This window comes from Cherax quadricarinatus, chromosome 38 (genome assembly GCF_038502225.1).
Source record: "Cherax quadricarinatus isolate ZL_2023a chromosome 38, ASM3850222v1, whole genome shotgun sequence".
Taxonomy (NCBI): domain Eukaryota; kingdom Metazoa; phylum Arthropoda; class Malacostraca; order Decapoda; family Parastacidae; genus Cherax; species Cherax quadricarinatus.
In genome coordinates, this window is record NC_091329.1 from 2,654,913 (window position 1) to 2,668,482 (window position 13,570).

The 13,570-nt window shown below is 43.5% G+C and overlaps 1 protein-coding gene across 8 annotated transcripts in view; it reads left to right on the top strand.

Annotated features, from left to right (window-relative positions):
• LOC128692988 (FERM and PDZ domain-containing protein 3) overlaps positions 1-13,570 on the top strand; it is an 838,384-nt gene that overhangs the window by 183,007 nt on the left and 641,807 nt on the right. For 4 of the 8 annotated variants that reach the window (XM_053782409.2, XM_053782412.2, XM_053782411.2 and 1 more), the window contains exon 1: positions 3,718-3,794. The exons of 2 other annotated variants lie outside the window; for them this stretch is intronic. The gene's annotated coding sequence lies outside the window, so the exon portion shown is untranslated. Of the gene's footprint in view, positions 1-3,716; positions 3,795-10,171; positions 10,186-13,570 lie in introns of those variants that run through there. 2 more of the 8 variants (XM_053782410.2, XM_070091997.1) reach the window with 2 other exon arrangements.

A 13,570-nucleotide genomic window follows, 5' to 3' on the forward strand; every position in this document is an offset into this window, starting at 1 on the left:
TCTTAAATGTATTCCAAGAAATGTATTTCCTTGAGTATATTTCCTGACGTGAAGTAGAATGTAGAAGTTGGTTAATGTTGAGGGTGGTCAGTGTAGAAGATGGTTAATGTTGAGGGTGGTCAGTGTAGAAGATGGTTAATGTTGAGGATGGTCAGTGTAGAAGATGGTTAATGTTGAGGGTGGTCAGTGTAGAAGATGGTTAATGTTGAGGGTGGTCAGTGTAGAAGATGGTTAATGTTGAGGGTGGTCAGTGTAGAAGATGGTTAATGTTGAGGGTGGTCAGTGTAGAAGATGGGCGATATACAAGCCATTTTAAAGGCTCCCAGGAGGAGAGAATTAACGGTTTTATTATATAAAAAGCATTGTCGTAATGTGTAATGTAGAAACACTGTCGTATAAAAATTAGTTTTTCAGGGAGGGGAAACGTTGGCTTTAGTACTTAATAGCTAAGAAAATGGAAAATATGATCCTCTGACGTGAGGGCAGCAGAGAAAACGGGATTTTGTAAACAATAGGAGAGCAGCGCCGAGCGTCAAGTGTGTTTATTTTGGGGGAGGGGTCCAGGGAGGAGGGGGGCCTGGGGGTGGGGGTGGGGTGGGGGGGATTGGTTGAGTAAGTTAAGAGAGGATGTGAATGGATGAGTGAAGCAGTTAATGCATGGCCGAGTGAGTATTTGAATGAACAGGTGAATATTGTGATTTAATGAATGGGTCTACCTGGAGGGTTTTCCGGGGATCAATGCCCCCGCGGCCCGGTCCATGACCAGGCCTCCCGGTGGATCTGGGCCTGATTAACGAGGCTGCTACCGCTGGCCCCACGCAATCCAAGGTATGAATCACAGCCCGGCTGATCCGGCACCGACTTTAGGTATCTGTCCAGCTCCCTCTTGAAGACAACCAGTAGACCAGGGGTCTACTGGTAATGCCCCTTATTGCTGGTGGGAGGCTGTTGAACAGTCTTGGGCCCCGGACACTTATTGCGTTTTCTCTTAGTATACCAGTGACACCCCTACTTTTCATTGGGGGTATGTTGCATCGCCTGCCAAGTCTTTTGCTTCCGTATGGGGTGATTTTAGTGTGCATATTAGGGACCAGTCCCTCCAGAATCTTCCAGGTGTAGATTATGATATCTCTCGCCTGCGCTCCAGTGAGTACAAGTCAAGTGCTTCCAGGCGCTTCCGTTAGTTAAGGTGTCTGATGGAACTTATACGTGCAATAAAGGTTCTCTGTACATTCTCTAGATCTGCAATTTCACCTGCCTTGAATGGGGATGTTAATGTACAACAGTATTCTAGACTAGAGAGAACAAGTGATTTAAAAAAGGATCATCACTGGCTTAGCATTTCTTGTCTTGAATGTTCTCATTATCCATCCTATCAGTTTCCTCGCAGATGTGAGAGTGGCATTGTTGTGGTCCTTGAAGGTGAGGTCTTCGGACATTACAACACCCAGGTCCTTCACATTACTTTTCCGCTCTATTGGAGTTTGTAGTATACTCGGTCCTAGTTATTATTTCCTCCAGTTTTCTATAACGGAGTAGTTGGAATTTGTCTTCTTGAACATCATATTGTTCTCTGTTGCCCATTGGAAAACTTGGTTTATATCTTCTTGGAGCTTTGCCGTGTCCTCAATGGATGACACTCTCATGCAGATCCTAGTATCGTCTGCAAAGGATGATACAGTGCTGTGGTTTACATCTCTGTCTATGTCTGATATGAGAATGAGGAACAGGAGAGGTGCGAGTACTGTGCCTTGTGGGACAGAGCTTCTCACTATGAGTGAATATTGTGACTGAATAAACGGGTGAATATTGTGAATGAAAGAACGGGTGAACATTGATGTAAACGGGTGGATATTGTGACTGAACGGGTCGTCAGATTCAGGTCTTGCAGTCTCGCCTCGTGCTGTACCTCTCTTAGCTCTGGTTGCATACCTTTTTCATTCATTCTGGAAGTGAATCATTTTTAAACTTTTAAACATAACTTATTGAGGCGGGGCTTCAATCTGGTGCTTCAGATTCTTAAGTGGACCTGAGGTGCATTGTGTACAAAGTCCTGAAAGATTCTTTTTTGAGATATCTGAAGCCTGTTCTGAAGTTTGCTTGCCTTGCATGAAGCTGCCAAATTCATACACGTTCTCTGGGCTTCTTGCGATATGTTAGGTGTGATGTTTACCCCTGGATTCTTTTGTTGATACCTGCACTTTCTCACCTCCCAGTTTGTATTCCGTCTCCGGCCTCCCCCTTTCCTTTACCAGATTTTCTCACCGTACATTTGTTATGAATAAGCACCAGAAGATATACAAAAAAACACTGCCGGAACAAGTGTACAAATCTTTAAGAGGGAAGATCGACAAGTTCTTCCGCCAGGTTATAGATCAACCAGAGTGTGATGGCCCACCGGGCTGCCAGCATCAACAGCTTGGTTGATCAAGCAAGCACCCAGCAAGCCTGGCCCATAGCTGGGGTGCAGCAGTAAGTTAACTCTCAAAACACATCAAAGGTAAAGCTACTAGCTTGACTGTAACATGTGTAAATCTCCCGGTAGACCCTATCCTCTACTGTTTGTATTGATGTCAATGTATTTACATTTGCAGACAGAGGCACATGGAAATCAGTCCCATCTGGCAGGTCATTTATATATGTAAAAGAGACACTTGTACAACGTGAGGTAACGTGTCGCCCACCAGGAACTTTTTTTAGTCCACAAAAAGTTGTCTTACGTTGTATGAACGTGTGTTTTATACATTTGTCAATATTCTATATATTGTTTCAGGCCCTTTAGACGCACCTGAAAGTTACCTGAAGATTTCTGAGTTAGCGCCCCTGCGCCCCTGACCCAAACATAGTAAGAAAAGTAGCAGCCCTCCTACCTGATCCTTGGGGGACACCACTATCTACCTTAATTCAACTTGATAGTTCCTTCTGTACTGTTACTCTTTGTTTTCTGTCCTTCAAGCACACTGATTTGTTTTATACCTTCTCTTATTCCTCCTTTCTGTTGAAGCTTGTGAACCAGTCTTTGGTGGGGGAACTATGTTAAATGTTTTCTTGTAGTCCAGGAAGACGAAGCCTGTCCATCCTCGGCTGTCTTTATCTCAGTAACTCTGTCATAGAACTCGGTAGCTTTGTCGAACATATCTACCATATCAGAATCCACGTTGATTTTCTCTGATGACACTCACAGGTGTTTTAACATCCTCCACTTGAGTCTTTTCCACTACCTGGGAAAGGATTCGCTTCAGTTACACCAGCCTGTGGTTTAGTGCCTCCTGACTGCTCTCAATCATGAATATTGGGATTACATTAGCCAGCTTCCAGCTATCCGGAAACTGTCCCGTCGTCTCTAGTTCAGGATCTGATCCTTCCCCTGGTAATGGTGGGGATGTGAGTTCTTATTGCTGTTGGTGTGCTCGGTTTCTTTTGTATCTTCTTCACTTCTTCCTTTGTTGTGCGTATATTTTTGTTTTCTCATGTGGGTTGACTGGTGTTGCTATGTTAACTAGTATCAGCATTTCCTGCTCCTGTGTCAACACCTCCCCAGACTTTAGTTCCTAGCAAACAATTCTGTCGTTTTGCGTGAGTAGTTGTAAATTTTTTTTTGTATGTGTTTGTGGGAAGGGGGTGTTGGCGTCCTGGGAGTGCCATGTGGTGGCGTCACACGCCCGCCAGCGGCACTGTCCACACAGCTTGGACAGTGATCTGGTGGCAGCAGTCTGCTTTGTGCCTTGGACGGGGGCGGAGGTGCGCACTCTGCTCCTCCCTCACCCTCGCCTCCGTGTACAGCTGCTCCCCAGGTGTTTACGCAGTAGTAACTTGTCATTACCCAATGGCAAAGTGGATATAAAGCTGCGGCTGGCACTAGATAACTGCGACGTCCGTGGCACTTTTGTGCAAGTGCCACTACGACTCTTGACCAGTTGATAAGTGTAGTGCCGCGATCTGATGCAAATGACCCCGCGTACATTTTTTGTGATTCATTTACATTTATATAAAACTGAAGGATATTTCCAATATATATATATATATATATATATATATATATATATATATATATATATATATATATTATACATCTCGACATATGTTGTGCCGAATAGGTAAAACTTGCGATTTTGACTTAAATAGCAACACTCTTCTTGCTGAATAAGGCAAACGAAAATTTGTGTATGCAATAATTTCGCAAAAATCATTCTGAACATAAAATGTATTTCATTGTGTTTGTTTATTATAAAAATACAGGTAATTTAATTAGGCTAAATTAAATTTCGCTTGTTATAATAAGGTTAGGTAAGTTTTCTAAGGTTCTTTTAATACAAAATAATTAATTTTTACATTAACATCAGTGAAAAAATATATCTTTAAGCAAATAAGAGAAAATTTTAAAAAGGACTTAATTTTAATTGAGTTCTTGCTAATTGACCAGTTTTACCTATTCGGTATGATATATATATATATATATATATATATATATATATATATATATATATATATATATATATATATATATATATATATATATATATATATATATTGACGTGTGAGTTTTTTCGCCAGAATGTAATCAAGTGACTATTTAATTCCATAATTGTTGCACTAATTGACTTGGCTCTTGTTAATTGTCTTGAGTCTTGTTAATTATTCTGATTCTTGCTAATTGTCCCAGAAGTGCAATACACAACGTTTTCCTTGGTATCTACCCATCAGTTGGAGTTAATTGCATAATTGCTTACATAATGACTGTCTTTCACTCACTACAGATGGCAGTATACACCATAACAACGCTAATGGCAGAATTTAGCTGATAAATAAAAATACTGGTAATAACGAGCCTGTTAGTGATGCTTAATGTAGTATGTAATAACAGTAAGTTACTTCTCCATGATAAAGTTGATAAGTTAGTCTAAGTACTGTGAAGAAAAATGTAGAATATAACTGTGATAAACCTGTGTCTTGCGCTAGGAATAATGTTAAGAGGGAAGTAAATAATGAAAATGAACGTCATAGGAATGCAATTAGAAGCCTGAGTAGATCTGTCACTCACTATGATAACATGAATGTAGATAAGCATATCTGCGGAGGAATACTGACTGATGTAGTAGACAGGCTTAAGCTGGGTTACAAGTACTTTTGGCAGTTGTAGTAGCCAGGTTTAAGCTTGGTTACAAGTACATCTGGCAGTTGTAGTAGCCAGGCTTAAGCTTGGTTACAAGTACATCTGGTAGTTGTAGTAGCCAGGCTTAAGCTTGGTTACAAGTACATCTGGCAGTTGTAGTAGCCAGGCTTAAGCTTGGTTGCAAGTACTTCCGGCAGAGATGATCAGACTAAATGCAACATATGTGGTCAGTTATGTGGCCATGTGCTTGATTGTCTATTTATAAGGAATATAGAGATAGTGTAACAAAAACCTATGTGATATATCATGGTATCTTATTAAGGATAATAAGATACCAGACATATTAAGCAAACATCCTAAATTTGCTTGCAATAGATGAAAATGCAAATTGTAACTATCAAAGTTGGCTTCAGAGTTGTTCTTCTACCCACCTGGGTTTCAAAGTTTTCTCGTTGTTAGTGTTTGAGCATTTTCTAACCTGTTCTTACAGTAAGCTGTTCTCAGCCAGGTAGCTTTCTAAGTTCCCTCTGAAGTTGGTTTCTAAGATATTCTCAAGTTCTTTGGAAACATTCCTCTTACCGTAGTTAATTTCTAAGTTTTTTTCTGTGAAGTTGGTTTCTAAGTTCTCGTTGTGGTTGGTTTATAAGTTCTCGCTGACGTTGGTTTCTAAGCTGTCTCATTAAAGTTGGTTTCTAAGTTCTTCCTTTACCAGTATCTTCCTTTCTAAGTTACTGCTTGACTTGGTGAGCTCGCCAAAGTTATTGCTCAAGTTTGAGGCCAACTTAACTAGTTACGCATACGAGATTGACGTTCAGGTGCGTTCATCTGTCTTGAACACTGTTATTCCATGTTCATCTGTCCTGGATACTGTTACTTCATGCTCATCTGCTTTGAACACTGTTACGTCCATGTTCATCTGCCCTGGTCAATGTTACCTCCATGTTCACCTGCTCTGGTCGATGTTACCTCCATGTTCACCTGTCTTGAACACTATGTTATGCCATTGTTCTCCATTAACAACTCAAATAACGACCTGAAACGTCACAGTTTTGCAATAATTACGACTTTGCGCAGAAAACTGGTAGTATTTTTCGTTGCATTGTCGTGCACCGACACTGGTAAAATGGCAAGCCTTTATACGCATAACTTTTCGCTCACAGGTGTTCGAAACGTGGAGGTAAAAGCTTTCTCTCAGTTACAAGTGTCTAGTATACCTGTCGGTACGCCTTTTAAATTATTATTGTTATTATTATCATCATTATTATTATTGAAACAAATCAGTGATATTAAATCTTTGGCGTTATGATAAAAAACAGATGTTGTTTTTTTTAATCCATCCAGATGTTGTCGCCAATGTTGCTAGTTTATTGTGCACCTCATCCCCATCCTGTGGAGGGTAGTGGCTAGTTTATTGTGCACCTCATCCCCATCCTGTGGATGGTAGTGGCTAGTTTACTGTGCACCTCGTACCCATCCTGTGGATGGTAGTGGCTAGTTTATTGTGCACTGTGGAGGGTAGTGGCTAGTTTACTGTGCACCTCATCCCCATCCTGTGGATGGTAGTGGCTAGTTTATTGTGCACCTCATCCCCATCCTGTGGAGGGTAGTGGCTAGTTTACTGTGCACCTCATCCATCCTGTGGATGGTAGTGGCTAGTTTATTGTGCACCTCGTGTCCATCCTGTGGATGGTAGTGGCTAGTTTATTGTGCACCTCATCCCCATCCTGTGGAGGGTAGTGGCTAGTTTACTGTGCACCTCATGTCCATCCTGTGGATGGTAGTGGCTAGTTTATTGTGCACCTCATCCCCATCCTGTGGAGGGTAGTGGCTAGTTTATTGTGCACCTCATCCCCATCCTGTGGATGGTAGTGGCTAGTTTATTGTGCACCTCGTGTCCATCCTGTGGATGGTAGTGGCTAGTTTATTGTGCACCTCATGTCCATCCTGTGGATGGTAGTGGCTAGTTTATTGTGCACCTCGTCCCCATCCTGTGGATGGTAGTGGCTAGTTTATTGTGCACCTCATCCCCATTCTGTGGAGGGTAGTGGCTAGTTTATTGTGCACCTCATCCCCATCCTGTGGATGGTAGTGGCTAGTTTATTGTGCACCTCATCCCCATCCTGTGGAGGGTAGTGGCTAGTTTATTGTGCACCTCGTCCCCATCCTGTGGATGGTAGTGGCTAGTTTATTGTGCACCTCATCCCCATCCTGTGGAGGGTAGTGGCTAGTTTATTGTGCACCTCATGTCCATCCTGTGGAGGGTAGTGGCTAGTTTATTGTGCACCTCATGTCCATCCTGTGGATGTGCAGTGGCTAGTTTATTGTGTACCTCGTGTCCATCCTGTGGATGGTAGTGGCTAGCTTATTGTGCACCTCGTGTCCATCCTGTGGATGGTAGTGGCTAGTTTATTGTGCACCTCGTATCCATGCTGTGGGGGGAAGTGGCTAGTTTATTGTGCACCTCATGTCCATCCTGTGGATGGTAGTGGCTAGTTTATTGTGCACCTCATTTCCATCCTGTGGATGGTAGTTGCTAGTTTATTGTGCACCTCATGTCCATCCTGTGGATGGTAGTGGCTAGTTTATCGTGCACCTCATGTCCATCCTGTGGATAGTAGTTGCTAGTTTATTGTGCATCTCATGTCCATCCTGTGGATGGTAGTTGCTAGTTTATTGTGCACCTCGTGTCCATCCTGTGGATGGTAGTTGCTAGTTTATTGTGCACCTCATGTCCATCCTGTGGATGGTAGTGGCTAGTTTATTGTGCACCTCGTGTCCATCCTGTGGATGGTAGTGGCTAGTTTATCGTGCATCCTCATGTCTATCCTGTGGATAGTAGTTGCTAGTTTATTGTGCATCTCATGTCCATCCTGTGGATGGTAGTTGCTAGTTTTTTGTGCACCTCGTGTCCATCCTGTGGATGGTAGTTGCTAGTTTATTGTGCACCTCATGTCCATCCTGTGGATGGTAGTGGCTAGTAGTAGCTAGTTTATCGTGCACCTCATGTCCATCCTGTTTATTGTGATAGTAGTTGCTAGTTTTATTGTGCACCTCATGTCCATCCTGTGGATTGTAGTAGACTAGTTTATTGTGTACCTCATGTCCATCCTGTGGATGGTAGTGGCTAGTTTATTGTGCACCTCATGTCCATCCTGTGGATGATAGTTTATTTGCTACTGGATTATTGTGTGCACCTCATGTCCATCCTGTGGATTGTAGTGACTAGTTTATTGTGCACCTCATGTCCATTCTGTGGATGGTAGTTGCTAGTTTATTGTGCACCTCATGTCCATCCTGTGGATAGTAGTTGCTAGTATTGTGCACCTCATGTCCATCCTGTGGATGGTAGTTGCTACTATTGTGTACCTCATGTCCATCCTGTGGATGGTAGTGGGTAGTTTATTGTGCACCTCATGTCCATCCTGTGGATGGTAGTTGCTAGTTTATCGTGCACCTCATGTCCATCCTGTGGATAGTAGTTGCTAGTTTATTGTGCATCTCATGTCCATCCTGTGGATTGTAGTGACTAGTTTATTGTGTACCTCATGTCCATCCTGTGGATGGTAGTGGCTAGTTTATTGTGCACCTCATGTCCATCCTGTGGATGATAGTTGCTACTTTATTGTGTACCTCATGTCCATCCTGTGGATTGTAGTGACTAGTTTATTGTGCACCTCATGTCCATTCTGTGGATGGTAGTTGCTAGTTTATTGTGCACCTCATGTCCATCCTGTGGATGGTAGTTGCTAGTTTATTGTGCACCTCATGTCCATCCTGTGGATGGTAGTTGCTACTTTGTGTACCTCATGTCCATCCTGTGGATGGTAGTGGCTAGTTTATTGTGCACCTCATGTCCATCCTGTGGATGGTAGTTGCTAGTTTGTGTACCTCATGTCCATCCTGTGGATTGTAGTGACTAGTTTATTGTGTACCTCATGTCCATCCTGTGGATGGTAGTTGCTAGTTTATTGTGCACCTCGTGTCCATCCTGTGGATGGTAGTTGCTAGTTTATTGTGCACCTCGTGTCCATCCTGTGGATGGTAGTACAAGAACATATGAGTACATACAAGGCCTTGGAACTAGGCCTCAAAAGAGTTAGCAGGAGAACATCTGGATATATATTCACAATTTGTATTTCATCTTCTACGAGTAATTTTGGGATATTTTCTTATAATATCTGATATCTTATTCTGATTAGTAAGATACTTTGACATATCACGTATATGTTATGATGTCTATATTCGCAAAGAATTAGATGATCCAGTAAATTATATTGAAGTTACCATAAGGCTGACCATACACATTGTGTGTGGTCAGCCTTAGGGTCACTTGTATCTGCCAAACTGTGTCTTATGGTTACTGTGTGTCTGCCAAACTGCCAAAAGTACTTGTAACTAAGTCTGAGCCTTGCTACTGCACCTGCCAGAAGTACGTGTAACTAAGTCTGAACCTGGCTACTACAACATCAGTCTTGTTATCATAGTGAATTCTCTCGTCTGGCATTATAATCTCCAAGAATGATGGCGGGCTCACTATTAATTTGACCACGCCATGCCTCAGGTTGAAATTGATTACCCGGAACATATATTAAAGATATTAATGGAGAAGTTGCCAGCATATACCACCGTGGTGTTTCTGATTCACTCTGAAGAGCTACGAGTGGATGAGGCAGCTTCTTTTAGACTTCAATAACACAATAGTTTGTTGATCGTAAGTTAGTTGCTGTCTATGCCAGGCAACTTCTGGGTGAATCTTCAATTATTAGTCAACATTATTTCAAGCAAATGACATCAGTATTCTTATTTACGGAGTGACATCTGTCAATAACATTGCTAAAAAGTAGTTTTCTTTTATGGGGCTAATTAAAAATAACTCACAAATTTGATATAGTAATATTAAGCGATGTTTCGGTCCGTCCTGGACCAATAATAATGGTTCGGGAGGGACCAAAAGGTCCTCTAGATTCCATTTTCATTTTATGGGTTCGTTACGGCTTGTTGCAGCCGCGATATTGTGCGTTCTTGTTCCTCTATAAAGAGACGGTGTGACCTTGAGGGGCGTCTACTGACAGGTAAGTGATTCTCTATTATCCACTTGAAATTACCTGAAGATGGTCCATAGCCGGGCTCCGGGAGAACACAAACTCCGGGAACTCATCAAAGGTTTATGGTACCCAGAGGCTTCCACTTTTTACAATTGACAATTCCACATTTTTTTTAGCTGTCTTTGTTTTTTGAAGTTTATTCAATATTTTTTTTTCTTTGCTGGAATTTCCTTGAAGGTCGTGTTGGGAGACCTTGAAGGTCGTGTTGGGAGACCTTGAAGGTCGTGTTGGGAGACCTTGAAGGTCGTGTTGGGAGACCTTGAAGGTCGTACTGGGAGACCTTGAAGGTCATACTGGGAAACCTTGACGGTCGTGTTGGGAGACCTTGAAGGTCGTGTTGGGAAACCTTGAAGGTCGTACTGGGAGACCTTGAAGGTCATACTGGGTAACCTTGACGGTCGTGTTGGGAGACCTTGAAGTTCGTGCTGGGAGAACTTGAATGTCGTACTGGGAGACCATGAAGGTCGTGCTGGGAGACCATGAAGGTCGTGCTGGGAGACCTTGAAGGTCGTACTGGGAGACCATGAAGGTCGTACTGGGAGACCATGAAGGTCGTACTGGGAGACCATGAAGGTTGTGCTGGGAAACCATACTGTTACCCCTGAAGTATACATACTGTTACTGCTCCTGAGGTATATACATATGTTTCTTCTGGGATATACACGTACTTGTCCTAGCATGTATTGTCCTCGGATAGGTTGTCCTCGGATTTATTGTCGTCGGATATATCGTCCTCGGATATAGTGTCCTCGGATATCTTGTTCTCGATGATATATTGTCCTCGGATATATCGTCCTGGGATATATTTTCTCGGATATAGTGTCCTCGGATGTACTGTTCTCGAGGATATATTGCCCGGGGATATATTTGAAGCTTGTTTCTGCTGTAGTATGAGAGTTTAGCGTTGATATGACGGGAGGTTTAGAGAGAGGTGGATCAAGCAGCCTGTTATGTGTAGCTTTATGTTGACCTGTGTCGCTTGCTGTTCGATTTACCTTGGAACGAAGGCAGCAGTGTATCTTAGTGCTTGTTGGTGCGTATCACAGGATACATGCACTTGTTGGTGCGTATCACAGGATACATGCACTTGTTGGTGCGTATCAGAGGATACATGCACTTGTTGGTGCTTATCACAGGATACATGCACTTGTTGTTGCGTATCACAGGATACATGCACTTGTTGGTGCGTATCACAGGATACATGCACTTGTTGGTGCGTATCACAGGATACATGCACTTGTTGGTGCGTATCAGAGGATACATGCACTTGTTGGTGCGTATTGAGCGATACAAGGAATTAGTGTGTATCAGGGGATACGTGCATTTGGTGTATATCAAAAGATACATGCGCTTGCTGGTGAGTATCTAGGGATACATGCACGTGCTAGAGTATACATGGATACACGTACTGGAGATTATCCAGGGATATATGCACGTACTGGAGAATATCCAGGGATACATCTCCAGCATTCTGGCAGCTGTGTCTCCAGTGATCTGAGGTGTGCTGTGTGTACTCATCTGTATGTGGTTGCAGGGGTCGAGACTTAGCTCCTGGCCTCCGCACCCTCCCCCAACTTATCGCTTTTCAGAGTTCCTCCATCCTAGCCTCATGGGCTCTGTCATACCTGCTCTTAAAACTTTGGAGTCTGCCTCCATGGCTGCTTCATCGAGGTCATTCTGTTTCCTGACCACTATGAGACTGAATAAATACTTCCTGATATCCCTGTATCAACCTCTAGCTGTGTAGCAGAGTAATTATTTCCCCCTCCTTTCAAACAGCCTGTACCTGTCTATCCCATCATTCCCGTGAAGTATTTTGTACTTTGTTATCATGTCTCCCCTGGTTCTGTCCTCCAGTGTCACTAGGATAAATTCCGTCTGCTTTTGCAGTTCATGCCTCTTACCTCAGGAACAAGTCTCGTTGTATACTTCTGACTTTCTTCAGTTTCTTAACATTTTTTTTTCAGGTGTGCGTTCCATACTGGTGCTGCAGACTCTAAGATGGAGGATGACTTATGTTGCATGAAGGACCCGGAACGACTCTTTGTTGAGATTCCTGAAGGCTGCTTCTCCCTTCCCAATCTTCATAACCTTGCATTTGCTGGGGCTGAATTCCGCCGTGTACTCACCTAGTTGTACTCACCTAGTTGAGGTTGTGGGGGTCGAGTCCGAGCTCCTGGCCCCGCCTCTTCACTGATCGCTACTAGGTCACTCTCCCTGAGCCGTGAGCTTTATCATACCTCTGCTTAAAGCTATGTATGGATCCTGCCTCCACTACATCGCTTCCCAAACTATTCCACTTACTGACTACTCTGTGGCTGAAGAAATACTTCCTAACATCCCTGTGATTCATCTGTGTCTTCAGCTTCCAACTGTGTCCCCTTGTTACTGTGTCCCATCTCTGGAACATCCTGTTTTTGTCCACCTTGTCAATTCCTCTCAGTATTTTGTATGTCGTTATCATGTCCCCCTTATCTCTTCTGTCCTCCAGTGTCGTCAGGTTGATTTCCCTTAACCTCTCCTCGTAGGACATACCTCTTAGCTCTGGGACTAGTCTTGTTGCAAACCTTTGCACTTTCTCTAGTTTCTTCACGTGCTTGGCTAGGTGTGGGTTCCAAACTGGTGCCGCATACTCCAATATGGGCCTAACGTACACGGTGTACAGGGTCCTGAATGATTCCTTATTAAGATGTCGGAATGCTGTTCTGAGGTTTGCTAGGCGCCCATATGCTGCAGCAGTTATTTGGTTGATGTGCGCTTCAGGAGATGTGCCTGGTGTTATACTCACCCCAAGATCTTTTTCCTTGAGTGAGGTTTGTAGTCTCTGGCCCCCTAGACTGTACTCCGTCTGCGGTCTTCTTTGCCCTTCCCCAATCTTCATGACTTTGCACTTGGTGGGATTGAACTCCAGGAGCCAATTGCTGGACCAGGTCTGCAGCCTGTCCAGATCCCTTTGTAGTTCTGCCTGGTCTTCGATCGAGTGAATTCTTCTCATCAACTTCACGTCATCTGCAAACAGGGACACCTCAGAGTCTATTCCTTCCGTCATGTCGTTCACAAATACCAGAAACAGCACTGGTCCTAGGACTGACCCCTGCGGGACCCCGCTGGTCACAGGTGCCCACTCTGACACCTCGCCACGTACCATGACTCGCTGCTGTCTTCCTGACAAGTATTCCCTGATCCATTGTAGTGCCTTCCCTGTTATCGTGTGTGTGTGTGTGTGTGTGTGTCTGTCTGTCTGTCTGTCTGTCTGTCTGTCTGTCTGTCTGTGTCTGTGTACTCGCTTTTTTGTAGTTGCGGGGGGTCGATTCACAGCTCCTGGCCCCGCCTCTTCGTTGGTCGATACTTG